Raw genomic sequence first — 5,834 nt, forward strand, 5'->3', positions numbered from 1 at the left:
TTAAGCACTGAGCTACCCCCTCCAGGCCCTGTTGTTTAGTTTTTGAGATAAGGTCTATGTAACCTAGGCTGCCCTCAAACTGATAGCTGCCTCCACACCTGGCTCTTGGTTGATTCTATAGACATTTGATTCCATGTGTCTAAATAGTATGTTTGGTTTTCCAGTTTTACACATTATCCATTTTATAATGGAAAATGATTATTTAACTTTCTTTCACGGAAAGTAGAGCTTCCATATAATCTACTCATAGGAGTCTAAACCCAAATACTATATAGGTACTTGCATAGCTGTATTTGATATAGCACTGTCCAAAATAGTCAAATTAGGTATACATAAAATAAAGTATGATTTAAAAACAAAAACCCTTCCAATAGCCAAGCTACGGAATCAGTGTGTATGTGAGGCAAGAAACAAACAACCAATTCACACAGATGTAATTTAAAATGTAGTTTTCATAAATGAGTAACATTATGATATCGATTCAGCATCAAGACGAGGAATATATTGATGGAAAAAATAAAGCCCTTTATAGTAATAAAAATCAGAAAAGAAAATGTAGTAGGCCTCTTAAATCATCACTCTAGGTTTTTGTTTGTTTGTTTTTGTGTTTTAGACAGGGTCTCATTGTGTAATTCTGGCTGCCGGCTTTGAACTCATAGAGATCTATCTGCCTCTGCATACTTTATGCTGTAACAGTGTTTTTGTGTAATGCTGGAATATAAGTAGTAGATATGACCTATTAAAGGAAATACACATTTCTGTTAAATGTGGATAATATTTATAGCATTTCAAGGCGTAACGATGTACAGTTGTGATCTTAACACTTGGGAGGGAAAGGCAAGAGGATCATGAAGTTGAGGCGAGTCTGGGCTGTGTAGTGGGTTCTCTCCTAGATTATGTAGTGAATTCTGTATACCATCTTAGACTATATAGGGAGACCCTGTTGCAACAAAACAAAAGTAGCAGTAACAAATAACTGTTACTTTAAAAGTCTCTACAGTATAGAAAACAAAGTCAAACATAGTTATAGGTTTTAAAAAATACTGTCTTCATAATTATTTATCTGGTTGTGCTTGTTAATCTAGTTAAAATATGTATTAAGCCAGAAATAGTCACTTAAAAATCTGAGGCTATCTTTTTCTGTTTTAAAGTTGAAGTTTATTGTCAGATTAAAAAGACCAAAGAAGCCAGGCACTGTGGCACATACCTGTAATCCCAGCACTTGGGGAGGCAGAGGCAGGTGGATCTCTGTGACTTGGAGGCCAGCCTGGTCTACAGAGTAAAGTCTCCAGGACATTCAAGGCTACACAGAGAAACCCTGTCCCAACCTCCCCCCTTTCTGAGAGAGAGAGAGAGAGAGAGAGAGAGAGACAGACTAATATTTTTCCTTTCATACCCAATTGATAAAATAGTTACTTTTACTAGTCTAGTCTAACATCAGTGGTTTAAAAAAAGTAGCAACACATACACACACACACACACACACGCCTATGTATGTGTTTGTGTGGCCATGAGTGTGCCATGGTGCATGTGTGGAAGGAGGCCAGAGGACAACTTTTGGGAATCAGCTCTTACCTTCCGTTTTGTTGAGGTAGGATTGAGAAATCCAAGAGGTTGCTCTTTCTGCTGCTGTGTGAGTACTCCAGACGAGCTGGCCTGTAAGCTTCTGGCAGATTCTCCTATGCTGGCCTCCCATTTCACTGTAGGAGTCCTGGGATTACAGATATGCACTGCTGTGTCTTGCTTTTTTCAAAGTGGATTTAGGAATTGTAATTTAGGACATGGTAAGCATTTTTACCCAGTGAGACATGTCCTTTCCTCTCAGTGATTGTTTTCATCATAACATGGAGGAAGAAATGCACTACAAATTCCAGCAAAGAAATACAGGATCAAAGGAAAATACTGATGAAATTACTTTATCATAGGTGCACAGCATGTGTCAACTGTTGTCACTAGTAGTTTACTGAGTACTTGCTTGTACCTGTAACTATTGTGTGGAAGAGTGAATGAAAGAGGAACATAGTAAGTGTTTATCTTTAAGAAACACCCAGGAGTGAGGAAGATTAATTATACATAAAACACTTGGTGAATCTTTAAACTGAAGTGTTGAATTTAAGCAATAAAAACTTAGAAAATGGAGAGATTGGTGTGATTTACTGTGGGCAAGGGTAAGATTTCTGGAGAAATCCCTCAGCTGCACTGCTCCTTCCTTTCCCTTCATAAAAGGGCAGGGCACCCAGTGATATCAATTGTACATGGCATAACAAGATGCAATAAGACCAGGCATAACAGGTTCCTCCTAACAAGGCTGGACCAGGCAACTCACTATGAGGAAGAGGGTCTTACAAGCAGGCAAAAGAATCAGATACCCCTACTTCCGCTGTTAGGAGTCCAACAAAGACCCCAAGCGAATCAACTAGCTCAGCCTAATGTACACCCACACAGGCTCTCTGGTTACGTCTTTAGTTTCTGTGAGTCCCTATGAGCCCTGCTTAGTTTATTCTGTGGGCTGTGCTCTGGTGTCTTCAACCTCTCTGGCTCCTACAATCCTTCTGCACTTCAGTGGGGTTCCCAGAGCTCTGCCAAATGTTTGGCTGTGGGTTTCTGTGTCTGCTCCTGTCTGATCCCATTAGTTCCTGGAGGAAGCCTCTCTGATTATGATTGGGCTAGGTACTGATCTCTGAATATAGCAGAATTTCACCTGGATTCATTTAATTGACTCCTCTTTGGTTCTACCCTAGGTCACTGAGCCATCCAGCTTCCAGATCCTGGCTATCTAGGCAGTGTTGGGCATGGGCTCCCTCTTGTGGCTTGGGCCTCAAGTTAGACCAGTCATTGGTTGGCCACTCCCACAAACTCTCAGCCACCATAGCCCTTCCACACCTTGCAGGCAGGACAGGTTGTGGGCCGGTTTTGTGGTTGGGTTGGTGTCTCAGCCCCCTCACTAGAAGCCTTGCCTGCTTACAGAAAATGGCCGGATCAGGCTCCATAATCTCCATTACTAGAAGTTACTTCTAGGGTTACCCTCGGTTTCAGTAAGTTTCCACTGCATCAAGTTTCTACATTGCCTCTTAGAATGCCCACCTATTTCAGTCTCTCCCCCTATTCTCTCCTTCGTCCATGCATCCGCTGGCCCCCTTCCTGCCCCCACAAAACCTATTCTGTTTCCTCATCCCAGGGAAATCCATGCATCCCTGTCCCCTGCCACCAGCCTCTCCTCTATCTACCTTCTCTGGCCCTCTGTATTGTAGTGTGCTTATCCTTTATTTAACAGCTAATATCCACTTATAATTGAGTACATATCTCATACTTTTCTTGAAACAGATTTGTGACTCCATAAAATTCACATGTTAAAAACATATAGCTCAGCTGGGTGCGGTGGCCTATTCCTGTAATCCTAGCACTCAGAGAGGCAGAGGCAGGCAGATCTCTGTGAGTTCAAGATCCGCCTGGTCTATGAGTTCAGAACAGCTAAGACTATACAGAGAAACCCTGTCTCCAAAAACCAAACCAAACAAAACCCCAAAACCAAGCCAAACCAAAACACACACACACACACACACACACACACACACACACACACACACACACACACACACACACACACACACACACACCTAAGTAGTTTTGTAGTAAATTCTGAAAGTTAGACAACCACCATCACCACTGTCAAATTCCAGAGAGAAATGGTGTTGCTCTCACTCATTCCCTGTTTCTTCTTGTGCCATAGATTAACCAATTTCAGATTCTTCATGCAAACAATCAAATGACAATGGCCTTTTGTGTTTGGCTTCTTTTACTGAGCATAGTGTTGTTTAGGATCATCCATCTTATAGCAAGTGCCAATATTTTCTTCTTTTTTTATAGTAATACTGGTCCACATATAGATAAGTTGCGTTTTGTTATTTCGTTTACCCATTTATCAATTGATTTACATTGATTGTTTTAATTTTTTATTGTGACTTATTGACTTTTTGGTGACTTATTATGACTAATGCAGTGAACACTCATGCACAATTTTTTTGATACATACTTTCATTTTTACTGGACTTATGCCTATGTCATGTGATAACTCCATGTTTAACCTTTTGAAGAACTTCGAAACTATTTTTCAGAGTGGCTCAATGATTTTATATTCCCACAAGCAACATAAGTGTTCTGAGTTCTCTTAGTCCCTAGTCTTGCCAGTACTTGTTAATATCTATCTATCTTTGTGTGTGTGTGTGTCTCACACAAGCATTGGGGAAGGGTTTTTTTGGTTGAACCTAGGGCCTCACACATGCTAGGTAAGCACTCTGATATTGAGCTCTTCTTTTATTATTCCATCTTAATACATCTGAAATAGTATCTCTTTGTGGTTTTGATACTTATAATTTGAGGGGGGGCGCGGTTTGAGGCAGGGTTTCTGTGTATAGCCTTGGCTTTCTTGGACCTACTTTGTAGAGCAGGCTGGCCTTCCTCGAACTCACAGAGATGCACCTGCCTCTGCTTCCGAGTGCTGGGATTACAGGCATGTACCACCGCGCCTGATTTATTTTTATCATCTTAATGAGCAACGATAGTAAATGTATTTCATGTTGTTACTGGCTACACCCCCCGGCCCTCGCCCCCCCCCGACAGATAGACATTAACAAGTACTGCTAAGTTTAGGAGCAAGAGGAAATTATGTAAGAAAATCTTATTTTAATCCTTTGGCTATTTTGTGCTTTTATTGTTTAATCACAGGAAGCTAATATATATTCAGAATAATATTTTTTGTCAAATATATCCTTTGCAAATATTTTCTCACTTTGTAAATTATCTTAATTTTATTGATATATATATTTATATATAAATATTGCAAATATATATTTTGTTTTTCGAGACAGGGTTCCTCTGTGTAGCCTTGGCTGTCCTGGACTCACTTTGTAGACCAGGCTGGCCTCAAACTCATAGCGATCCGCCTGCCTCTGCCCCCAGAGTGCTGGGATTAAAGGCATGTGCTACCACCGCCCAGCATTTTTTTTTTTTTTTTTTTTTTTTTTTTGAGACAGGGTTTCTTGTGAAACCTTGACTATCCTGGACTTGCTTTGTAGACCAGACTGGCCTCAAACTCACAGAGATCCACCTGCCTCTGCCTCCCAAGTGCTGGGATTAAAGGCGTGCGCCACCATGCCCAGCTCCAGAAATATTTTTTAAAGTACAAACATTTTAAAATTTGATGAGTCGAGCTTGCAAAAGCAGATGTTCTTGTTCATTTTCTTAGAGGGAAAATTCTCAGCCTTTTACAATTCAGTATTTTATTTTATTTATTTATTAATTTATTCATATTACATCTCAGTTGTTAGCCCATCCCATGTATCCTCCCATTCCTCCCTCCCTCCCGGTTCCCCCCTATTCCCCTCCCCTATGTCTGTGACTGAGGGGGACCTCCTCCCCCTGTATATGCTCATAGGGTATCGAGTCTCTTCTTGGTGACCTATTATCCTTCCTCTGAGTGCCACCAGGCATCCCCATCCAAGGGACATGGTCAAATATGGGGCACCAGAGTTTGTGTGAAAGTCAGATCTCCTTCTCCACTTAATGGTGGAGAATGTCCTGTCCATTGGCTAGTCTGGGTAGGGGTTCGAAGTTTACTGCCTATATTTTCCTTGGCTGGTGCCATAGTTTGAGGAGGACCCCAGGGCCCAGACCCGCCTGTAATTTTCCAGGACCCTCTGGATCCTTCTATTTCCTCATTCTCCCAGGCTTTTCGCACCTAAAGTCTCAATAGGATGTCCTCCCCTTTGACCCACTTTCCTGGTAGGTAAAGTTTTTCATGGGGACGTACCCCTTGGACTAGTGTCTCGATATAA

The sequence above is a fragment of the Acomys russatus genome, chromosome 4, assembly GCF_903995435.1.
Source record: "Acomys russatus chromosome 4, mAcoRus1.1, whole genome shotgun sequence".
Lineage (NCBI taxonomy): Eukaryota > Metazoa > Chordata > Mammalia > Rodentia > Muridae > Acomys > Acomys russatus.